Source organism: Siphateles boraxobius, unplaced genomic scaffold (assembly GCF_051911475.1).
Source record: "Siphateles boraxobius isolate OS27281-9 unplaced genomic scaffold, OSU_SipBor_1 39, whole genome shotgun sequence".
NCBI classification, from domain to species: domain Eukaryota; kingdom Metazoa; phylum Chordata; class Actinopteri; order Cypriniformes; family Leuciscidae; genus Siphateles; species Siphateles boraxobius.
The window spans coordinates 337,501-350,000 of NW_027509019.1; positions in this window are offsets into that span (position 1 = coordinate 337,501).

Here is a 12,500-nt window from a genome sequence, read left to right on the forward strand (position 1 = left end):
GCTGAAGAGAAGACCAACCCTGAGAGTGCGATGGTGGAATCGATGGCTGTTGGCCTGGTGGAAAAGACGACCAACCCTGAGAGTGCGATGGTGGAACTGATGGCGGTTGGCCTGGTGGAAAAGACAACCAACCCTGAGAGTGCGATGGTGGAACCGATGGCTGTTGGCACGGCTGAAGAGAAGACCAACCCTGAGAGTGCGATGGTGGAACCGATGGCTGTTGGCCTGGTGGAAAAGACGACCAACCCTGAGAGTGCGATGGTGGAACTGATGGCGGTTGGCCTGGTGGAAAAGACGACCAACCCTGAGAGTGCGATGGTGGAACTGATGGCGGTTGGCCTGGTGGAAAAGACGACCAACCCTGAGAGTGCGATGGTGGAACTGATGGCGGTTGGCCTGGTGGAAAAGACGACCAACCCTGAGAGTGCGATGGTGGAAAAGACAAATCAGAATTCCCAGGCCAGACATGCCACCCAGGAAAGTGCTGGGCCCCAGGCCAGTCTGTGCCAGATGGAGATGTGTCTACAAGCCCAGTGTCTGTGTGCGTAATAGAAGACACTGCAGTTCCAGTTCGTGCACATTTACGTTGGCGTATAACTGCCTCACCCTCCCGATTTTCAGGCTCCTGGAACTCAATGGCAACATGTCCATGTTCAACAGGTGCAGATGGGAGTTCTCTAGGCTTTGGCAGTGGCTCCTTTGCCAAACCAACAGGCTGGGGAAGCTCCACTCCTTGTAGCAAGGTGTCCCGGTCAGTTCTTTTCTGTCTGTCGAGAAGCCTGGGAAAGAATAACAGACATTTTTAGCTTTACCCACAGTACATTTACAAAACATCTCTACTGATTTGTTTTTATAAACTATGTACACTAAACTATTCAAAAACTATCCATCACTTGGATACTTCAGCATTAAAGGAACACGCCGACTTTTTGGGACTTTAGCTTATTCACCGTATCTCCGAAGCACTGCTACTTCTGTGGAGTGATTTACTCCAACTCTGAGCAAACTCTCTGCTCCTCACCAGTTCTCAGGTGCTGCGAGTAAATCACTCCGTCCAAGTAGCAGTGCTTCACCTTCTGAGAATATACTTCCCAGTATGTATATGGTTAGAAGAAGCCTGCGTCTCATATGGCCTTGTTATTTGTACACACTGTTGCTATACAAATCACAACATGTAAATAGGAAAATGTTGATGTTATTTTGTCACTTATTGGGAGCAGTATGCTAGATGGAGCCATTTACCTCCAGTATTTGTGCTAAGCTAGGCCAGCGGTGGGGGCGTCGGATAGAGTTACAGCACGCACGGAGATTAGAAGGGTATGTATGGACTTATCTGACTCTGGGGGATACGGTGAATAAGCTAAAGTCCCAAAAAGTCAGCGTGTTCCTTTAACATTCAGCAATATTATCAATTTGACTATACTGACATTATTGGACAATAACTAAACTGATAACATTACAGCTGATTTATAGCCGAATTGACCTCATTTCGTAATTGATGAACTTCGCACTTTGTGAACATTATCAGAGAAAAACAGACTGTGGAATGTCTCAACTGACAAATCAGAATCAAGCATTTCAGAAAGCTGTGTAATAAGCAATAACGTATTCTAAACCGTAACATTCTGAATTTCTGAAAAGCTTTTGTGAAACAATGTATGCATTTATTACCAAATTTTTTAAATCCTTTTTTTGGCAGACATATAAAAGGTTGCAAGTTTCAAAATGAGACGGTGTCTGAAAACAATGTATACATTTAATGTATGTTATATACAAATACATGTGGAATAGAGAATAGTTCAAAAGATTTATTATTTCAGAAGTGCAGTCGTTCATCATAGGAATAGATTTCATATTACTGAAGTGAATTTAGGAAGCTGAAATCCAACTCACCATGAAGACACTGTGGTGTTGTTTATAGTAACTAGCACCAAGTTGGTCTGGGGCCGTATTCACAAAGAATTTTAAGGCTAAAAGTAGCTCCTAACTGGCGAATTTAGTAGCAACTCCTAAAGATAATGGGCGTGTCACTCCTAACTTTAGGACTCCTAATTTTTTTCACTAAAAGTAATTCACGAAGCATTTTAGCCCTAAAAGTAGCACCTAAGTCTGGGACAGCTTAAAAGAAGTAGGGAGGACTCCTAACTCACTAAGACCTATTCACAAAGGATTGTAGCGCATACCACCGCCTCTCGCAGTCGTCCGGGGTCCGCCACACAAGCGGGAATGCTGCATTGATCTGTAAACATATTCTCTCCCATGTCTCACGCTTTGTTTTACTTGATATCCCAGTGTCGAATTTCCCTTTTATTTTTTATTTTTTTTCAGCACCAACTGGGCCAGTTTTCCAGCACTAACTGATCCTGCGTCCAGTTGGGCTTTCTTTTCCGTTTTGGCGAGTTCATAATCCACCGTCATTCAACTATTACATTACTTCAATAGGAGCAAATACTTGCTTTAAGTAGTCTATTTAGGCTATGGAAGCTTGTTTCCGCCACAGAATGAAAAATAAAAAAGCTAATTGCGACTTTTTATCTCACAACTGCGACTTTATTTCTCACAATTCTGACTTCATATCTCGCAATTGTGAGATAAAAAGTCGCAATTATTTTAATTTATTTTTATTCAGTGGCGGAAACAAGCTTCTATACTAATAGGATGTCAATTAACCAAGCAAGTGATAATGCAAGTGTCGTTTTTCATTATTAGGCAAGTGGCGCCGTGGCGGTTTCATTAGGGTATTAGGCTACCTTAATTTAATTTAATTCACCACTTTTCTCTCTCTCTCTGCCTTTTTAGAATTACACTTCACTGGGGCCTGCACAAACATGTCATTATATATGCATTTCGATGACATTACTATTATTATTTTGTGTAGGACCCAGACATATTTAGATGTCGTAATTCCATGATTTGTTGTGTCTGTGTTATGTTCCGCATGACGGCCCTGTCATCTAACAACCAATCACCGTGATCATTGCGAGGAAACTCGTGCATGAGAATTGACGTCATCCATAGCAACGAAGACTCACTCTTAGTTTAGGAGTTGTCATTTTTCCTTACTAAGAGTAGGTCTGAAAGGCGTTGTGAATAACTTTTAAGAGAAAACTCCTAGCTAAAATATTTTAATGGGATTTAGGAGTACTCCTAGTGGTAAAATAAAATTCTTTGTGAATACGGCCCCTGGTCTAGTAGCTCTCTGCAGTCTTCAAGCAGCTGCTTGATGTGGCTATAAATCATCACAATTGCCTGAGGAATGGGAAAGGTTTTGCCCTTGTTATCTTTAGGCCTATTTCTGGCTTCCCTGAATTCCTTCAGAAGCTTGAGTGCAACACATTCTGAAACCCTGTTGGCATCAGGTCTCTGGGCAGCCTGACCATGAGTCATGAACAGTCTGTGAATAAAAAGATGCATGATTGTATTATGTATGATTAGTATTCTATGGTTCATTATAGCTTTGTAAACATATAGACTGATTATGTTTTGGAATTGTATGGCAATGAGAGATAGACTTTATGATCTATCCTGGATCTCATCAAAACAGTTTTTTTAAAGTATTTTTAACCTTTGAAAGGAATTAAATTATACAGGGAGCATTCAACAAGACTCAAATTTAACACCGGTGCACTACAATTTAACTCACCTCTCAGCTGCTTGCTGACCAGGGGCTGAGCCACTACGCTTCCGAGAAGCTCTCCAAGGACCTTCCAAGGTCTTTTTCTTGCACTTAAGGGAATACTTGGAGGGGGACTGATCAATGGTATGCAAATACGAATACAACCGCAAGATCTCTGCTATCTCGTTAGTTGATAAACCAGTGATCGTGCGGTTGAGACTGACGAGATAGCCTGCCAGGTTATCCACTGCCTCCCATCCAGGAACACCCCTTGAATCACATCTACTGTCCTAGAAATGGAAACAAAAACAGAATCCTGGATTAGGAAATTATTTTGATACTTTGATAAACCATTCACAAATTACAAGCATCAGGTATTAGAAACTTTACCGGAGCTGGTGTGCTGGGCCCAGCACAGGAAATGTCTTCAATGTCAGGACTGTAAGAGCCACCACTTGGCACACTGGTTTCCTAGATTTTTTAAAAACATTTTAAAGAGAAGAATAAACTTCAGTTACAAAATTGACTGTTCAAATTGACTATTATTAATCTTTTAATTAAATGAACGTTTAATCATGAAGCAACTCATTCATTGCTCCTAAAAACATTAACATTCCTATGTAATTTTAATTCAAAACGATCAAGAAAATTGACATTACCAGAGGTGAGATCAATGAATCACCATGACTGCTGGAACTTGCAAGGGTGTGTGTGCCCAAATTGAGGTCTGCCGCATCACATATTGTGACATCCAGACACTCATCCTCCTGAACTTCAACCTCCATCTCTGGCAAGGCGATTTCATGTTGCTCCAGTGGAGAAAGCAGGTCTCCTCTGTCAGACTGTGCCAGCAAGTACTCCACAGCTATACGCTCATCTGCCATAAAGATTCAATAAACATTTTGTAATAAGAGCTATATATCAGGCTAAAGCAGTAGGCTACAGTGCATGTGATGAATGTAGTGTTGCTAATGAAAAATCTATTTTGCGATTAACATGAAAAATGTAAAAGCAAAAATCACAAAAGAAAAACTAAAACAAATACACTTCAACTTCACAAACTGACATATCTTATAACTAGGAACAAGCACCTTTACAGCAATGATCAGTCATGAAAACGATGGTCTGATTGGTTAGCGTTCAGGCAGCATGCAAAGCCTTTTAAAACACACAGTGATGCCTGGAATCACTATCGTAATAGTGTGTACAATGGTGAATCTTACCAGTGGGTTTCCCAGGAGGTTTGAATTCTGGCAGGAGTGCACATCCAAGGACTCTGTTGCTGAGGACATTCATGTGGGACATTAAACGTACATCATACATTTTAGTAAGTGATGTACCACTCATGTCCACAGCTTGATGAGCTCGGTTGATGTTCCACCTAGATGCACCCTCAAGCATGTACATCTGCGTATGTAGTGCATTACATCTCCAACCTGAAAGACAATGTTTCACATGATTAAAATACTATTATATAACCCCCCACTCAGAACCACCAGGCCTAAGAAAAAGGTTTGTTTCCAATTTGGTGCCTTTAATTTTCGAAGTCAGCAACTTCAGTATTGTGACAACACTATTTAAATATATGCATAATATTGTTTTATAATTTCAATTTACCTGGAATAAAAGTGCACTGGTGGCGATGGAAGCTTTCCAGAGAGGAGGACCCTCTGCCACACCTCAGTACATCCAGAACCTTGTCACCCTTCTGTAAACCGGAGCCCAGTTTTGTGTACAACTGAACACCGGGTGGATCTTGGATGCAAGGTAAGTGTTTCTGCTGTACCTCCCACACACGTGTCATGCTCTCTGGATTGATGAGGCGCAAACCAGTGGTGTCGGTCAGTTCCCACATGGAGTCCAGCAGTCCTTGTATCAAGACACGAGTTTCTTCAACTCCGCGTGTCCTCCTCCTGCAGTGCTTGGCCAGCTCACTGGAGGTGATGCTTGACAGGATTTGGGCCTCTGTTGAAATATGACCCCCATGTTTTTTTAAAAGCATGGTCTTTTTCGCCTCTTTAAGACGAGAGATGTCATCCTTGTCCCATTCAAATATACAGCTGGACAACTTGGAGCAGAAAGTGCCATACAGTGGATGGTGCTCCGTTGTAAGGCCAGCAGTAAACCGCCGCATGAAGTGGAACACATCAAGTCGCACTGTGATATTCCATGGTCGGAACCAGGTAAGAACTGGAGTCACGCCTACACCAATGAGAAACAAGGAGTGATTGTTTTCTCAGATTTACATTTGCATCATTAAAGAAATATAATAATGCTGTTTTACATAAGCTTTTGTCTACTTGATTGCAAACACTGAACAGGGTTCTCATAGTAAATTGCTACTGTAAATAGAAATTAAGAATTTTAGAACCATTGTAAATAGATCTAAAAAAATATAAATTTCTATAGTAAATAGTTCTAAAAATTCTCTTTATGAGTGTTCTTAAAGAATATGAACAAACACCTAGAAAAACCATGTACAGGAATGAAATTTAGTTTTTAGTAATTTAGAAACATGCCTGAAATGGTTGCTAATATGAATTAGAAATACAAACACATTCATATTAGGTAAAGACTTAATGTAACAAACCTGTCTCGCTGCAGCAGTACCGGTCAACGTAAATCACAGCTGGCTCTGGCTCCCCAGCATCCTCCCCAGCTTTACGATGCCCTGACACAAGTCATCTATGCCAGCTCCCTCACCAGTGGTTAGGACACAGTTCAGGACTTGGCCAAACTCATTGCCAACATTGGTCATCCATGTAGCAGTGTCCGCAATGCCACCAGCAAGCTTTTTAGTTATCTATATAAATACACAAACATTACAATCAGATAAAAATCTCTGAACATCAAGTTGAAATTAACATGCATTTGCCTCTTTTTATATACATTTACCTTTTTGGTAGAATCAAGCTTCAGGATGCTACCATATGTTGATGTTATTACACCCTTTAGCTCATCAATGTGACTCAGGATCTCGTTGGCATGAACCGTCTCAAACCACTGTGCCAGAGGTAGGGGGCAAAAAGGCGGTGGCTGCTGATATACCACTTCAGCCTGTGTCAGGGCACATTTCTTTTTGTGAAATTCACAGTCTGTCAGATAGTTAATGGTACGTCTTGCCCACTCCTCGCTGTGAACTTCTTCAAGCGCCTGCTGCAAGAAACTGGAGCTGTTCCCAGCAGTTCTAGGCTTCAACAAAATCACACACTTCCTGTCAAGTGCAAGGTGAGTGGTAAGAACAGCGGGGAATTTGTTTCTGTGGGAGGGATCTAGTTGTTTGAGGATCTCCGAACTCCAAGGGCAGACAGGAATCTTACACTTACTGCAGCGAGGGTAGTCTACTCCAATTAAATAATATCTCGAGTCAATATCAATGACTTCCCTCACTTTTGTGTAGATTCCTCAATGGTGCATCTTCCTATTGCACTGTGTGCACTTCAGAGGAATACCCCACATTCTCATTGGGGCCCACAGAAACATACGCTGTCTAAAGTAGGTGTTAGGATCAGGAGGTGAAGTTGTAGGCTTGCTGGGACTTGGTGGATGAAACCAGTTTTGAGAAAACTGCTGCTTAAGTCGTCCTGTGGCGTCATATAGACACTGCGCGATCCACTTCTGGTCTGCTGGCTTAATAACTCGACAGAACTGTTTGGGGAGAAAACTCACCCAATTCACTACTGGAGGCCTCAGGTTAATTTCCATGGATGGTGTTTGAGGTGCAGTTTGTGGAACGCCTTGCTGCTCTTCAATGTATGCGGGTGATTCAGTAAATGATGTTGTTGGAGAAGGTGTTGGTGGATCCACAGATTCTGTCCCTGCAAGACTGGTACAAGGATGATTAGTTTCAATGTGGTGAAGAAGTCCAACCGCACCCCAGACTTTTGCACCACACTGGTCACAACATTCTTGGACATGGTAATCTGACAGATGTTCGGAGAAACAGTCCACATCAATGTCTTCACCACAAAGACCACACTTTATTGAAGAACTGCTCTCTGGGACTGATCTTGAGCCTGCACTGCTCTCTGGGACTGATCTTGAGCCTGCACTGCTCTCTGGGACTGATCTTGAGCCTGCACTGCTCTCTGGGACTGATCTTGAGCCTGCACTGCTCTCTGGGGCTGGTTTTGCGCCTGCACTGCTCAGTGGTCTTGCCTGAGCACCTGCACTGCTCCATGAGGCTGGTCTTGCCTGAGCACCTGCACTGCTCTCTGGGACTGATCTTGCCTGCGCACCTGCACTGCTCCATGAGGCTGGTCTTGCCTGCGCACCTGCACTGCTCCATGAGGCTGGTCTTGCCTGCGCACCTGCACTGCTCCATGAGGCTGGTCTTGCCTGCGCACCTGCACTGCTCCATGAGGCTGGTCTTGCCTGCGCACCTGCACTGCTCCATGAGGCAGGTTTTGCACCTGCACTGCTCTGTGGTCCTCCTTGCATGCCTGCACTGCTCTGTGGTCCTGCTTGCATGCCTGCACTGCTCTGTGGTCCTGCTTGCATGCATGCACTGCTCTGTGGTCCTGCTTGCATGCCTGCACTGCTCTGTGGTCCTGCTTGCATGCCTGCACTGCTCTGTGGTCCTGCTTGCATGCCTGCACTGCTCTGTGGTCCTGCTTGCATGCCTGCACTGCTCTGTGGTCCTGCTTGCATGCCTGCACTGCTCTGTGGTCCTGCTTGCATGCCTAACACTGTCTGCTCTGCTGACTGTAAAAAAAGCATTAGTGTTTTCCCTAGGATTAGTGTTTTCCCTAGGTTTCAAAATCTGCAAATTATCAAAATCAAAACTTTGCTGAAAAACATGTTGTACACAATTACTACATGCAAACTGTCGTCTGATTCATAGGTTGTTGTTCTTTAAGGAAAGTAATACACCTTTAAGTAGAATTGTAAAAACACCCACCTTCAGGTCTTTGTGCAGGCATCTTTTTACTGCGAGTTAAATTGACATTTATATGCATTTTATTCAAGTAACCTGTTATACCATTATAAAGACCTCACTGATTTACATTAAAAGCTAAGAAATTAATCGAGTGTACTGACAGCATTTGCACTAAATTGCACAGCTTTGCTCAGTTTGTGCGCATTATATATATATATATATATATATATATATATATATATATATATATATATATATACACACACACCTTTTTCTGACTATTATTTCATGTCAGGCTTTACAGCTCAAATAATGAACATTTTTCTCTTATTAAAAAATGTTTTTAAATTAGTAATGATCACCAGCATAGGTAAAATAATCACATTCATTACATACCTTATGATAACCACATTTGCAAGTGATTATTTTCCCAAATATATCATATGCACAGGTCTGTTTGTGTAATGGACAGTTATTAATTCTTTCCAAGGCATGCTTCCACTTCTTCGCCCCTGGCTTCTTGCCTGTTGAGAAGTGGTACTTCCCTTGGGCATACTTGCACATGATGTCATGCCAGTATGAGTCTGGTTTACCAGTCTTAGTCATGTCTATAAATATGAAACAACAGGGTAAATACGAGACAACTTGAGAACAACTTCAGAGAGATACAAATGAAATGAAATTTAAAGAAAAGGCTTAGGGGAAAACATTTAAGACAAATTTTATGTAGAAGAGGGATTTTACACATGGATGGTTGTCAAATTACGTATGTTTGTTAATTTAACCATGTTAAAAGACAATTTTTAAACTATGGTAAATAGAATGAATGATTACGTTGCACTAAATTCAAATTGGTGCAATGAGGGGTGCAGTGAGAGGTGCAGTGAGAGGTGCAGTGTGCAGTGAGACGTGAGGTGCAGTGAGAGGTGAGATGCTGTGAGGGGTGCAGTGAGTGGTGCAGTGAGAGGTGCAGTGAGAGGTGCAGTTAGAGGTGCAGTGAGAGGTGAGATGCAGTGAGGGGTGCAGTGAGAGGTGCAGTGAGAGGTGCAGTTAGAGGTGCAGTGAGAGGTGAGATGCAGTGAGGGGTGCAGTGAGAGGTGCAGTGAGAGGTGGGGTGCAGTGAGTGGTGCAGTGAGAGGTGAGGTGCAGTGAGAGGTGCAGTGAGAGGTGAGGTGCAGTGAGAGGTGCAGTGAGAGGTGAGGTGCAGTGAGAGGTGAGGTGCAGTGAGAGGTGCAGTGAGAGGTGAGGTGCAGTGAGAGGTGGGGTGCAGTGAGTGGTGCAGTGAGAGGTGAGGTGCAGTGAGAGGTGAGGTGCAGTGAGAGGTGGGGTGCAGTGAGTGGTGCAGTGAGAGGTGAGGTGCAGTGAGAGGTGAGGTGCAGTGAGAGGTGAGGTGCAGTGAGAGGTGCAGTGAGAGGTGAGGTGCAGTGAGAGGTGAGGTGCAGTGAGAGGTGAGATGCAGTGAGAGGTGCAGTGAGGGGTGCAGTGTGCAGTGAGAGGTGAGATGCAGTGAGAGGTGAGATGCAGTGAGAGGTGAGATGCAGTGAGAGGTGAGATGCAGTGAGAGGTGAGATGCAGTGAGAGGTGAGATGCAGTGAGAGGTGAGATGCAGTGAGAGGTGCAGTGAGGGGTGCAGTGAGAGGTGAGATGCAGTGAGAGGTGCAGTGAGGGGTGCAGTGTGCAGTGAGAGGTGAGATGCAGTGAGAGGTGAGATGCAGTGAGGGGTGCAGTGAGAGGTGCAGTGAGGGGTGCAGTGAGAGATGAGAGGTGAAGTGAGAGGAGCAGGGCCAGGGAGAAGAGAAAGCCCAAGGAGAGGGCAAGGTAAAGGTGTAAGAATGTGTGGTGGTGGCATTCCAAGGGCTGCAAGAACAGTAGTCAGTGATGAAATCCGTGCCACTATCATTGACCATGTAATCAACCACGGTCTTTCACTAAGAGAGGCTGGAAAAAAGTAAAGTTACTGTACATGTGGACATACAATTCCCAACCAAGAAATGTTGTGTAAAAACGGTGGACTGCATGTTTTGCATGTTTTTCAAACTGAAACACTAAAGTCTATGAAGTTTTTGTAATGTCAACAATAGCCAGTATTTTGAAACTGGGTGTACTTTGATTGACTGCATGTACCTTGTGACGTGAAAACAAGTGTTATTCTTTGACAGAATAATTTCATTCTGAGTCTGAGTCAGATTTTCAGTGTTTTGGTAAAGTTAGTGTATGCAGAGAAAGATGTGTTCTATTTTGAAATGAAGAGTGTGTTTTTCAAAATGTGTTTTTGAGAAGAAAATCGTCCATTTGGCCAATTGTGTTTTGTGGGTGTGAGTCTGTTTTAAGAGTTTAGAAAAATTATCTGAAGTATGGGTAAGCGCTTGTTAGCGATTGAAAAAAAAAAAACTAATAAATTGAAAACAGTAAAAAGCAACAGAGAGTAAAAATAAAGCAGTTCATTATGTAAAAATTATAACATAATTAGTTTCTAAAGTTATTAGGCTTTTTATTACGGTTTTATTTGTACACTCTATGGTTAATACAAAACAAGTCACCACTCTGTATTTTAACATTAATCATCATAGGAATTATTATCCTCATTTATAGTCCATATACTGTTATCTTAAACCAGTCCGGCTAAGCTTTTGCAGTATGAAGGCCGCGATTTATATCACTATATCAAAACATGGCCTCCGAACTCTATATAAGTGTTAAAACAACGAATTACAAATAAAGATAGCTGAATTAAACGTGTGCAACCTAAACCGAGTTTGAACTGTAATGTCCAACGAATAGATAATTTTTCTCTTTCACGTTAAAATGTTAATTAAACTGTACTTGCCTGCATCAAAACACAAAACCGTCTCAGGTAGTGATGGGGTGAATGACGAGTCCTTTTCGCGCCGTCGCTCTTTATGACGGTGGTCACGAGACTATGTTTCGGCCAATGACTGTTTTGGCCCGTCCAGCCAATGGCTGTTTTGCCCCGCTGTTCGGAACTGTTAGGACCCGCTGTTCGGAACTGTTAGGACGTAATTTAGGATTGTTAGGACCTGTGTTAGGAATTGTTAGGACTTATTTAGATTGTGTTAGGAATTGTTAGGACTTATTTAGATTGTGTTAGGACTTGTGTTAGGACTTGTAACAAATGGTTAGGAATAGTTAGGCTGTCCATTCGCCGGAGGGTACGGCCACGACTACAAGCTGGCTGAAAGGGGCATGTCGTTTGTGGATTGGTGCCTTGCAGCGTCATACAATTCCCAACCAAGAAATGTTGTGTAAAAACGGTGGACTGCATGTTTTGCATGTTTTTCAAACTGAAACACTAAAGTCTATGAAGTTTTTGTAATGTCAACAATAGCCAGTATTTTGAAACTGGGTGTACTTTGATTGACTGCATGTACCTTGTGACGTGAAAACAAGTGTTATTCTTTGACAGAATAATTTCATTCTGAGTCTGAGTCAGATTTTCAGTGTTTTGGTAAAGTTAGTGTATGCAGAGAAAGATGTGTTCTATTTTGAAATGAAGAGTGTGTTTTTCAAAATGTGTTTTTGAGAAGAAAATCGTCCATTTGGCCAATTGTGTTTTGTGGGTGTGAGTCTGTTTTAAGAGTTTAGAAAAATTATCTGAAGTATGGGTAAGCGCTTGTTAGCGATTGAAAAAAAAAACTAATAAATTGAAAACAGTAAAAAGCAACAGAGAGTAAAAATAAAGCAGTTCATTATGTAAAAATTATAACATAATTAGTTTCTAAAGTTATTAGGCTTTTTATTACGGTTTTATTTGTACACTCTATGGTTAATACAAAACAAGTCACCACTCTGTATTTTAACATTAATCATCATAGGAATTATTATCCTCATTTATAGTCCATATACTGTTATCTTAAACCAGTCCGGCTAAGCTTTTGCAGTATGAAGGCCGCGATTTATATCACTATATCAAAACATGGCCTCCGAACTCTATATAAGTGTTAAAACAACGAATTACAAATAAAGATAGCTGAATTAAACGTGTGC